Source organism: Cryptomeria japonica, chromosome 5 (assembly GCF_030272615.1).
Source record: "Cryptomeria japonica chromosome 5, Sugi_1.0, whole genome shotgun sequence".
Taxonomy (NCBI): domain Eukaryota; kingdom Viridiplantae; phylum Streptophyta; class Pinopsida; order Cupressales; family Cupressaceae; genus Cryptomeria; species Cryptomeria japonica.
In genome coordinates, this window is record NC_081409.1 from 906354714 (window position 1) to 906367651 (window position 12938).

The 12938-nt window shown below is 35.0% G+C and overlaps 1 pseudogene; it reads left to right on the top strand.

The window, feature by feature from the left end:
• The first annotated feature begins 4955 nt into the window (after nucleotides 1–4955).
• LOC131066198 (14-3-3-like protein GF14 iota) overlaps nucleotides 4956–12938 on the top strand; it is an 8167-nt pseudogene continuing 184 nt past the window's right edge.

Genomic DNA, 12938 nt, shown 5'->3' on the forward strand with positions numbered 1-12938 from the left:
TTAGGCGATATTAAACAATTTCACAGGCCTCATCATATCTGTCAAGCAGTAAAATATCCCATATGGGTCGATGGATTTCCATGCCCAGTTTGAATTCCATAGGATTCTATTGACAAAGTTGAGGCAATTTCTTAAGACTTTCTTAAGACTTTCTGATAAATTCAATTTGTGCATACGTTGCTATCATCGCATCCACAAGAAATCTTTTACGACATTTTGTCAAACAGTTCATATATCATCTCTCCATATTTTTCAAGCATATTAGTCATTGCGGTTTGATGAATATCGTGATTGGTTTTGTAACCTTCCACTCGTGGCATTTTGTTAAAAAATCACTTGCATTGTCTCTGCTTCCATGGTTTGTATTTGTTGGGTGACATATTTCCTTGAGGTGGCATGTCAAACAGTTAAACGCCTTGTTGAGCATTCTAACCTCATTTATTAACCTTGCGGGTCCCACTTTGTCAAGAAGGTTAGAAATTCTCAAAAAGTGAGCATTATTAACCCTTTTTCATAAGAGTTTAAAAAAAAAAAACAAAGAGAGCTTCAAGTATCAGGTTATGAACATTCATCAATGCACTGAAGATAAATGGGAGAGAGGACCAAATTTTTTCTCGTGATTGTATTCTTGAATCAACAATGGATAATGATGTTGATGCTCATCCTCCTCCACCTATTTCTCAAGAAAATCAGATTCTCAATGATTCACATATCAAGTTTTTGAAAAGCTTCAATGGAAATAGGAAACTTGATCATGATAAAGTGCATCCTTCACTACTTCAAACATTGCAAAGGATTGAACAAAAAGATGCGAATGAGAATCATTTTATCATTGATATAAATTCCTGTGAAGAAAGTAATGAGAAGAGCTTGTTAGAATGTGCATATGCAGGAGAAGATGATGTCACATATACTTGTAAGGATACATGTCAAGAGAAAGATGTAAAGCCAAAGCTTGAAGAAGTTGATGAAGAAAGAGAATCCCAAGATGAATCTCCTAAAGTCTTCATTCCAACTTGGTGTCTCAATTCTTCTGACGATGACTTTCTATGTGGAGAGGATATTCTCATTCATCGATCACTAACAGTGGAAGATGAAAACTTTTCCGAGGAAATCAAAGGTATGATACCTAGTGGACAACCTTGTATAGATATGATCAATGAAGAAGCAACCATAGGTAAAATTTTATGGACATATTCTTTATCTTAAAAAATGGACACTTTTAATAAATTTCTTGATCAGCTTCAAGTGAAAGAAGATGAACCATCAAGTATCCACTCTTTATCATGCATGCTACCTAACTATGAAGTTTTCAAATTCTATGAAGAGTGTGATGAAGAGGAATCATTGGGACAAGAGAATACAAAAAGTAATACATATGTCTATGAGCAGGTTGAAAATGAAATCTATGAAGGCATATCAACAAATGTCCTTATCTCGATGGAATTGAAATCTATGCCTTATGAAGTTTCCAAGGTTCAAAGAAATCCTCCTTTTGAATCTTTAAACCAAGAAGACACCCCTATCAAAGAGGATAGTTTTGGGAACTGTACCAAGAATGCAAAGATAAGTGAGGTAATGGATGATCTAATGAAGGAAGCCCATGAAGTTAATTCTCATAACGATTGTATTCCATATTGGTGTTTGAAGACTTCAAATGATGAATTCATCTATGGTGAAAGTGTGTGCCTCAATCCTTTGTTTTTAGATGAGTGTATTTCTACAGGTGTTATTCAAGCTGATAGTCATGAACAAGATTCGATGGATGTGTCAACTCAAATTTATTTACATTATAGATTGTATGAAGGTTGTCCAATTTGTGGATTAATTTATTGCAAACCAGACTATCAGAGGGATCTTTAGACAGAGGATATAGGTATTCTTGGGAATATTCCACAAATTGCCAATAATGTTCAAAATGATACCCAAATCTTTCAAGAGAGCTCACAGATTTATGATGAGATATGGTTGTTTGGTTCATTGCTCAAAGATATTTCTCATCTTCTACATGTTGATCTTTCTAGCCTACTGAGCTTACAAGTATCATATGGATGCACACCACTTTTCCACAAAGGTGCCTATTTCTCTCAGCCTGTGAATGGTTTTGTATAACAATCCTGGAGAAGTCTGAGGTAGGCTTTTCCTACCATGTACATACTTTAGTTAGAAGTTTTGTTGTGTTTGTCCCATTTTTATTTTGTGTCTAGTTTCTCTAGCTATTCCCTGTGTTGTTTCCTCTTTGACTCTGTTGCCCAATGGATAGTGCACTAGCCTGCGAACCAGAGATTTTGAGTTCATCCTGTGTTCTTTGGAGTCCTTGTCCCTAGTCAGAGCCAGTTGTTGCCCCCATATTTGGCCTACCTAAAATTTGAACTTCAAATTAGTCTCAGTGTCGAGTAAAGAACCAATAGCTATTTTTGCGTAAACAGTGAACACGCAATCCAAGGTCCTTACTAGTCAGAATATGAAAAATAAAAGAATTTTGAAAATTATCACAAATTGAGGGAAATAACTTGACATTCAGGATCTAAACATCATTTTGTATCGCATGTCCAACTTTCACCTGAACCCAGTTCATACTTTGTCACATTTTAAACTTTCAATTTTTGGTGTCTGTTGCTCCCAAATGATTAAAATATCTCATTTAAGGCTTCGTCATGAGGTGTAAATAATTATGTGCACCTTTTTCCCTTTCATTGACACAATTTTTGAATTTCAGGACCTAACTCCCTACCATTTGAAAGTTATGCCATTTTTCTCCAGCCAAAGCGATATATTTTAAATATTTAAATTATTTCTCAAATGATAATTTAATATTTTAAATTATTTCAATATGTTTGGTCATTTGCAATAATAAAATCATCTTCAGACATCAGTGGCATTCTTCCTTGATTTATCCTCAATGAAAAATGGTTTCCAAGGTGTAAAGGATAGCTCGTTGAAGCACAAGGTTAGAAATGCTCACTTTTTGAGCATTCTTAACCTCGTTTCTCAACCTTTTGTCAAAAAGGTTAGAAATGCTCACTTTTTGAGCATTTCTAACTCGTATTTCTAACCTTTCACAAAAAGGTTAGAAATGCTCACTTTTTGAGCATTCTTAACCTCATTTCTCAACCTTTTATCAAAAAAGGTTAGAAATGCCCACTTTTTGAGCATTTCTAACCTGTATTTCTAACCTTTCACAAAAAGGTCAGAAATGCTCACTTTTTGAGCATTTATAACCTCATTTCTTAACCTTGCGGGTCCCACTTTGTCAAGAAGGTTAGAAATGCTCAAAAAGTGAGCATTCTTAACCCTTTTTCATAAGAGTTTTAAAAACAAAAAAAAGAGAGCTTCAAGTAGCAAGTTATGAACATTCATCAATGCACTGAAGATAAATGGTTTCACCAGATGTTGAAAATGCAGCTGCTCTAGAGACATGATAGAAAAATGGAAGCTATGAAAGGAATTTTGCCATCCACCACCATGCTGTGAAATGCAGATATGTGGAAGGTTTAGATAAGGAGAACAAGGAGTTCAGTGAGTTGTTTGACTGAATACCAAGTGAAGTGAAAATTGTGGAAAGCTCAGATGCGATAGGAGAAGTGTTTGATAAAATGCCTTAAAGAAATATGGTCTCATTAAACACAATGATTGAGTGATATGCACAAGTTCAAACCACGTAAATAGAAGGGATTGTATCAAATGTTGTAGTCGTAGTCACTCTGGTAATTATGTAGGCAGAATGTGGAGGCATAGCAATGCACATGGAGTGTTTACCAAAATACCACATGAGACTCGATAGTGGCAGCTTAAACAAGATGTTTAACTATTTGACACACCACCTCAAGGAAATATGTCACCCAGCAAATACAAACCATGGAAGCACAGACAATGCACGTGAATTTTTATATAGAATGCCACGTGAAATGCCACGAGTGGAAGGTTACAAAACCAACCATGATATTCATCAAACCGTAGTGACAAATATGCTTGCAAAATGTGGAGAGACAACATATGAACTGTTTGACAGAATATCATAAAAGATGTCTTATGGATGCGATGATAGCAACGTATGCACAAATTGAATTTGTTAGAAAGTCTTAAGAAACTCTAAAGAAATTGCCTCAACTTTGTCAGTAGCATCCTATGGAATTCAAATTGGGCATGGAAATCCATCGACCCATATGGGATATTTTACTGCTTGAGGGATATTTTACTACTTGACAGATATGATGAGGCCCGTGAAATTGTTTAATATCACCTAAATGAACTATGGTTTCAGTCAAATGCAATTGGTTGGTGTCAATACCAATTGTGGTAACCTTTGATGAGTATGATGAAAAAGCTTTAGAAAGTTTCAAGCTAATGTAATTAACGAGTGTAAAGCCAAATTCAACAACCTTTACTAGCATTCCCCCCATTTGTGTAGAGACGATAGGCCATGAAGCCTTGGTACAAGCATCACAAGGGCAAGTGAACTATCTGATAGAATGCTTCAAAGCATGAGGTCACATAGACAATGCATGTAATCTGTTTGACAGGATACTCAAGGAAGAATGTGGTGGCATGGACAATGCATGTGGAGTGTTTGACAGAATATCATGTGAAACACAATCATGGAAAGCTCAAACACGACATGTAAAGTGTTTGATAGAATGCTTTACAGAAATGTGGTATCTTTTAATGCAATGATCGCAGAGTATGCACCAAATTGCAACAACATTCATCAAAGCATAAAAGATTGTAACATCTAATTTGGCAACTTTCTTCATTGACTCCACCATTTCATCATATTGTTTGGCCTGCTCATCAATCTTTTCCATTTACACATGGTTTTCTCTCTCTTTTTCCGTCATTTTCAAGGCCAATTGAAATGCAAAAACCTCAAACTCAGGCTCAAAATGACTGCAGTCGATCAAGCGAGAATAAAATCACACCCATGAGTGTTGAAACTGTAGTCTCCTTGCACAAAAATGCCTTGCTTGCTTCCGATCTCCTCACAAACTCTCCTTATTGAAGAAGAAAAAGAGGAGGAAAAGGGCAATGATGTTAATGTTAAACGCATCAAGGAATACCATCACAAAGTTGAGGATGAGTTTTGCAGGATTTGCAATGACATTCTCACAACCATTCATGAGCATCTTATACCATCTTCTAGCAGTGGAGAGTCCATAGTCTTCTACTACAAGATGAAGGGAGATTATTATCGTTATCTTGTAGAGTTCAAGTCTAGAAATGAAAGGAAAGAAGTTGCAGATCAATCTCTCAAAGCTTATCCGGCAGCTTCAAATACAACAACAACTGACCTTCCTCCTACCCAAGAAATTGATTATGGATATAACTGATTAAGGATGTTTATTGTCTTAATATTATTATTTTGTCATTGATGTCAAGAAATTGATTTTCTAATTTAGTATGATGTTGCCATATCTTGAGAAGTATGATTTGATAAGTATAAAGATGTCGGTAAAAGACACAGAAAGAATATGATGAATAAGGGGAGAAATAAGTTATTCAATGGGCAACTATTACTGAGTTAGACAATGATGAGATCATGATGTTTAGATTGTTTTGATATCATACATATGTTATTGATTGTAAGGTTAATACTATACTATGTTACCGAGCAAAGAACCTAGTCGGTAAACCCTAAGGTTATTACTATCGGTTAATGAAGGCGAAATGTCTGCCGAGTGAAGTTTAGTATTTACTAAGCTGCAACCGAGTAATAACAGAATGCATTAAATGATTACATGCATTATTTAATGAAGGAAGCTGATGAGCTAGCTATGATTAAATGATTGGTATGTCGTGAATAAAGTTTGTTAAAGAATCTATGGCAAAGGAAAATTGGCAGGAAGATCTACAGCTCAGATTGAACCGCAATACCCTAGCACAAGTTCCAAGAAATATATGCATGTTCCAAGATGGGGTAAAACATTTTCAGATCGAAGGATACATTGAACTTGGTCAAAGTTTGAAGATCTGATGGATATGATTGATCATGGGAAATGTGATCAAGGAGATTAAGCGGTTAGCTATTGTTTATAAATAAGGAACTGATGATAAGAAATGATGCGGGCAAGTGTATGCACAGGGATGCTACATTGATTACCAAGCACTGAATCTTGAAGACCTATTTTGAATAACAGAGTATAGAGCCCAGCAGATGGACAAGATTAGTTCTATGTCTATATTGTATTGAGTAAATAAGAACCTGCTTTAGCATTTTAGATGTGAAGTTGTAGATAGATTTTTATTACTGTAAAGTGACAGAAAATCTCTTAACCAAGTGGACTTAACAATCTTATTTGTAAAACCCTCTAGCAAGGTGACATTCTGATTGAGTGCTTGAAATCCTTTAACAAGGTCACTTCTAACAAGGTGAAGATCCTAACAGATCTGAGGGAAATCCCTTAACCGGGTCACATCTAGCAATGTGTTTTTAATCTTTAACAGGATTTGCTTTTAACCGAGCATACTCTAGAAGAGTATATTTCTTAGTGGGTTTGAAATCCCATAGTGGTTTTTCCCTATTTGGGTTTCCACGTTAAATCTGATGTTATGAGTGTTATGATGTTCATATGCTTTTGAGTTTGCATGTTTAGCAATTCAGGTTATATTACTGAAGTATATGTTACCGAGGTTGAATCTGTTGTTTTTATGGAAGATTAAGTTTGTATGATTCACCCCCCCCTCTCATCTTACTAGCTTGGCATCTGTACTTAACATTAAGTATCAGAACTATCAATTGGTATCAGAGCTTGTGGACTCCCGAAGAAAAAGTTTAAAGGTACTTGAGGAAAAATATCCAAAGATGTATAAGAGGGATGCACCGAAGCTGAACAAGTCAAGTTTCTCTACATGGCAGAAAAGGATGAAGCTGCACCTATCAGGAGTTGGAGAATATGCTGTATATTATCTGGAGAATGATTTCATCACACCAAGAACCTATCCATTGACAATGGAAGAGATTAAGGCAAAGAAAGAATATATCCAAGCAATGATTGAAATAACATCTGCATTGACCAAATCAGAGTTTAATGATCTAGAAGGCTGCAATGATGCAAAGGCGATGTGGGACAAGCTCATCTCTGTGTATGGCAGTGATGAACATTTTCAAAGAGGAAAAGTGGATAGTCTAAGAGGACAACTTGAATCTATGAGGATGAATGAAGGTGAGAACATAACCCAATATAGTACAAGACTAAAGGATATTGTCAATCAAATTAAAGGAGTAGGTGGAACCATTGAAGAAAAGGATATAACAAGTAAGTTGTTAAGAACCCTTCTACCAGCTTATGCAATCCGAGTCTCTGCAATCAATGAATTAAGGTCTGTACCCAATATGCCAGTTTCCTTAGATGCTATTATTGGTAAGCTACATGCATTTGAGTTGAGTAACTTTGATAACAATGGGTCTTCAGTAAATAAAGTTGAATTTGCATTTAGTTCTTTTCATCTTGATGAATCTAATGATTACAATGAAAGAAAGTATAAGTACTCTGAAGGAGATCACAGTGGAGCAAGTGAAAGATTTCACAAGAACATGGAGGAGGTACACAAACTGTATGAGGAAATCAGAAAGCAAGAAGAGTTTGAAGCATTGTTAGCTAGAAGGTGACTGAGAGGCAAAGGTAAGTATAAAGGAAAACTACCTTTGAAATGTTTCAATTGTGATAAGATAGGACATATGGCTTCTAACTATCCTAACAAAGATTCTACTGAAAAGAGAGATTACTGAGATGACAAACAGAAAGATAATCATTACAGAGGACACCGAGACTTCAGAAGAAGAGCTAGAAAGACATGCTTAATAGCCGATAAGGAATCCAATGATGATAAATCAGATGAAATTGATACAGAGGAAGTAGTTTATGTGGCTATCAAAGATGGATCAGATGAAGAAAGGTATGAAGAAAAAGCCCTAATATCTCACATAAATACTAATGATTCTTGGATCATAGATAGTGGATCCTCACATCACATGACAAGTGATAAACACAAGTTTTTTATGTTAGAAGACTATGATGGAGGCTATGTAAGATTTGGTAATGATGCACCATGTCCAGTAAAAGGTAAAGGATCCATAACAATTCTTGACAATGCAAAGTGCAATGATGTTTATTGGGTTGAAGGTTTGAAATACAATTTGTTGAGTGTAGCACAACTAAACAATATAGGATACCGAATAGAATTTCAGAAATGAATTGTCAAAGTTCATGACAAGCATGGAAAGTTAGCTACTACCGGGATACAAACAAAAGGTAATACATTTCATCTTGACTCAACTCAGAATAAATGTCTATATGCAAAGATAAATGATACCTAGTTATGGCATAAAAGGTTTTGTCATGTAAATTTTGATAATCTGATCAAAATAAGCAAGAAGCACCGAGTAAGAGGTCTACCGAGTCTTGAAAAACCTGAGAATGCTATGTGTCGAGGATGCCAGATGGGTAAAATGACAAGATCAAGCTTTACAAGTAAGTCTTACACTTCTAAAGGAATTTTAGATCTTATGCACACTGATCTTTGTGGTCCTATGAAAGTTCAAAGTTATTATGGTGATAAATATTTCATATTATTTGTGAATGACTACTCAAGGATGATGTCGGTTATGTTTCTAAAAGAAAAATCAGAAGCTTTTCAAATGTTTAAATGGTACAAGGAAAAAGTTGAAAATGAAACAGGAAGACAACTGAAATGTCTTAGATTAGATAGAGGAGGAGAGTTCACATCTGATGAGTTCAACTTATTCTGCAATGATCATGGTATTAAATGACAAGTCTTTGCACCAAGAACTCCACAAAAAAATGGAATTGCTAAGAGAAGAAATAGATCTATTATGGATTGTGCCAGAACCCTGATGATTGAAAATAAAGTGCCACAAATATTTTGGAGAGAAGCAATAAGCACAGCAGTTTACACCCTAAATCGAGTACAACTAAAGAAAGGAACTTTGAAGACACCATATGAAATCTAGTATGACAAGAAATGTAATGTAAGTTATTTCAAAATCTTTGGAAGTAGATGCTATGTACACAAGGATGATAGAAATGACAAATTTGATCAGAAAAGTGAAGAAGGAACATTTCTTGGTTATTCTTCTAGAAGTAAAGCATTTAAATGTCTGATCAAATCATCTAACAAAATAGTAGAAAGTGCAAATGTGAAAATTGATGAATTTACAAAAAGAAATGATGAAGGAAACTCCAAAGAACTAGAAGATTATGATGAATTTGTCTATGTTCAACCGACAAGTCTTACCGAGAGAACTGCTCAAGGAAATGAAGAGAATATTCAATTACCGATTGATGAAGAAGATCATATAGAGCCTACTGAGCCTGTATTACCTAAGTATGTCAGAAGACATCATGCATCAAGTTAGATTATAGGAGATAAGGATGATCCAGTGATGACAAGAAACAAACTGAGACAGAACACATGTCTGATATCTGAATTTGAACCGAGAATAGTGAAAGAGGCATTTAACAGTGAAGATTGGATAAATGTTATGATAGAAGAGATTGATCAAATCAAGAAGAATGACACATGGACACTGATCCTAAGACCGAAGGAAAAAAATGTAATCGGTACAAAGTGGATTTTCATAAACAAGTTGAATGAAAAAGGAGAGGTCATTCGAAATAAAGCTAGACTAGTTTGCAAAGGTTATGCTCAAGAAGAAAGAATTGATTATGGTGAAAATTTTGCACCTGTGGCTAGACTAGAAGGAGTAAGAACATTGTTGGCATATGTTTCTTACAAGAATTTCAAGGTATATCAAATGGATGTCAAATCTGCATTTCTAAATGGTATATTAGAAGAAGAAGTTTTTGTTGAACAACCTAAAGGATTTATTGAAAACAAGAATAAAGATCAGGTATGTAAATTGAACAAAGCTTTATATGGTTTGAAACAAGCACCTAGAGCATGGTATGAAAGATTGCACTCTTATTTAATCAAGATTGGTTTTATAAGAACAAGTGAAAATAGTAACATGTACATGAAGAATGATGAAAATGGAATACTGATCTCAGCCATATTTGTTGATGATATTATCTTTTATGGAAATGACTCTCTATGTAAGAACTTTAGAAATGAAATGAGCACAGAATTTGAGATGTCATTAATCAGTGAGATAAAGTATTTTATAGGTTTATAGATACTACAAATGAAAAATGAGATTTTCATTACTCAATCCAAGTACATAAAGAAAATCTTGAAGAAATTTGGAATGGAGGATTCAAAACCAGTAAGTACTCCTATGACTACCAACTGTAAATTATCAAAGAATGATGAATCTGCATCTGTTGATGAGACACTTTACTGATCCATGATTGGAAAGCTACAATATGTTGTTCACAGCAGGCCAGACATAGCACATGCAGTAGGTATAGTTGCAAGATTCTTTGTAGATCCTAAGGAAACACACATGATAGCAATCAAGAGAATTTTCAGATACTTGAAAGGCACTGAGGATTATGGCTTAGTATATCAGAAAGGAAATGACTTTGATTTAAAAGTTTATACTAATGCTGATTGGGCAGGCAACATTGATGACAGGAAAAGCACAAGTGGAGAAGCTTTCTTTTTAGGAGAAAGACTAGTGAGTTGGCTTAGCAAGAAACAAGAATGTGTTTCACAGTCAGCAACAGAAGCTGAATACGTTGCTGTAGTATTGAATTGTACCAACATAGCATGGATCAAACAACTATTGGAAGGTATAAATGAGAAATCTACTGAGCCAGTAACTATATTCTTTGACAATACTAGTGCCATTAACATTTCAAAGAATCCTGTTATGCACTCTACGACAAAGCACATCTCTATCAAATAACATTATCTTAGAGAAGAAGCTCAAGAGAAGAAAGTGGTGTTGGAATATGTTTGCATAAAGGAACAAATAGTAGATATCTTCACCAAGCCACTACCAAGGGACACTTTTGAGTATCTCAGAAGTAAGTTAGGGGTCCTACCCCTATCTTCTACTCACTGGCCGAGTTCGGTGAAGGCATCAATTCGATGACTCTACAGAATATCTTTTAAGAGTTTATGCTAATCTACACACTTTAGGAGGTTTTCTAAAGGTGTGCAGGGAACAAATACAGGAAACAGGAATTGAAGACATTAATGCTTTGACTGAGACTAAGTTGACACATAACAACAGGAAATCACTTCATACAGGAAGAAATTATGTTTTAGTTCTTTAATTTTTGGCATTGTTGTCAAAGGGGGAGAAGACTGAAGAAAAGCAAGACTAAAGAGAAAAGAAGAGAAGACTAATGTAAGGGGGAGAGCATTTCAGTATTTCAAAATCTCACAACAATCCGAATCAATTAGGTCAAATCAATTGGTTTTTCCATCAATGCCAAAGGGGGAGATTGTTGGCATTTCATTAAGTATATTGAGAAGGTTGTTGATGATTATGGATATACCTGATTAAGGATGTTTACTGTCTTAATATTATTATTTTGTCATTGATATCAAGAAATTGATTTTCTAATTTAGTATGATGTTGCCATATCTTGAGAAGTATGATTTGATAAGTATAAAGATGTCGGTAAAAGACACAGAAAGAATATGATGAATAAGGGGAGAAATAAGTTATTCAATGGGCAACTATTACCGCGTTAGACAATGATTAGATCATGATGTTTAGATTGTTTTGATATCATACATATGTTATTGATTGTAAGGTTAATAATATACTATGTTACCGAGCAAAGAACCTAGTCGGTAAACCCTAAGGTTATCGCTATCTGTTAATGAAGGCGAAATGTCTACCAAGTCAAGTTTAGTATTTACCGAGCTACAACCGAGTAATAACAGAATGAATTAAATGATTACATGCATTATTTACTGAAGGACGCTAATGAGCCGGCTATGATTAAATGATTGGTATGTCATGAATAAAGTTTGTTAAAGAATCTATGGCAAAGGAAAATCGGCAAGAAGATATACAGCTCAGATTGAACCGCAATACCCTAGCACTAGTTCCAATAAATATATACAAGTTCCAAGATGAAGTAAAATGTTTTCAGATCAAAGGATACATTGAACCTGGTCAAAGTTTGAAGATCTGACGGCTATGATTGATCATGGGAAATGTGATCAAGGAGATTAAGCGGTTAGCTATTGTTTATAAATAAGGAACTGTTGATAAGCAATGATGTGGGCAAGTGTATGCACAGGGATGCTACATAGTGATTACCAAGCACTGAAGCTTGAAGACCTATTTTGAATAATAGAGTATAGAGCCCAATAGATGGACAAGATTAGTTCTATGTCTATATTGTATTGAGCAAATAAGAATCTGCTTTAGCATTTTAGATGTGAAGTTGCAAATAGATTTTTATTACTGTAGAGTGACAGAAAATCTCTTAACCAAGTGGAATTAACAGTCTTATTTGTAAAACCCTCTAGCAAGGTGACATTCTAGTTGAGTGTTTGAAATCCGTTAACAAGGTCACTTCTAACAAGGTGAAGATCCTAACAGATCTGAGCGAAATCCCTTAACCGAGTCACATCTAGCAATGTGTTTGTAATCTTTGACAGGATTTGCTTTTAACCGAGCATACTCTAGAAGAGTATATTTCTTAGTGGATCCGAAATCCCATAGTGGTTTTTCCCTATTTGGGTTTCCACGTTAAATCTGGTGTTATGAGTGTTATGATGTTCATATGCTTTCAAGTTTGCATATTTAGCAGTTCAGGTTATATTACTGAAGTATATGTTATCGAGGTTGAATCTGTTGTTTTTATGGAAGATTAAGTTTGTATGATTCACCCCCCCCCTCTCATCTTACTAGCTTTGCATCTGTACTTAACAAATTAAGTATCAGAACTATCACTTCCTCCTACCAATCCTATCAGACTTGGTCTAGCATTGAATTACTCAATGTTCTACTATGAAATTCTAAATTCTCCTAAGAGAGCATGCCATTTGGCCAA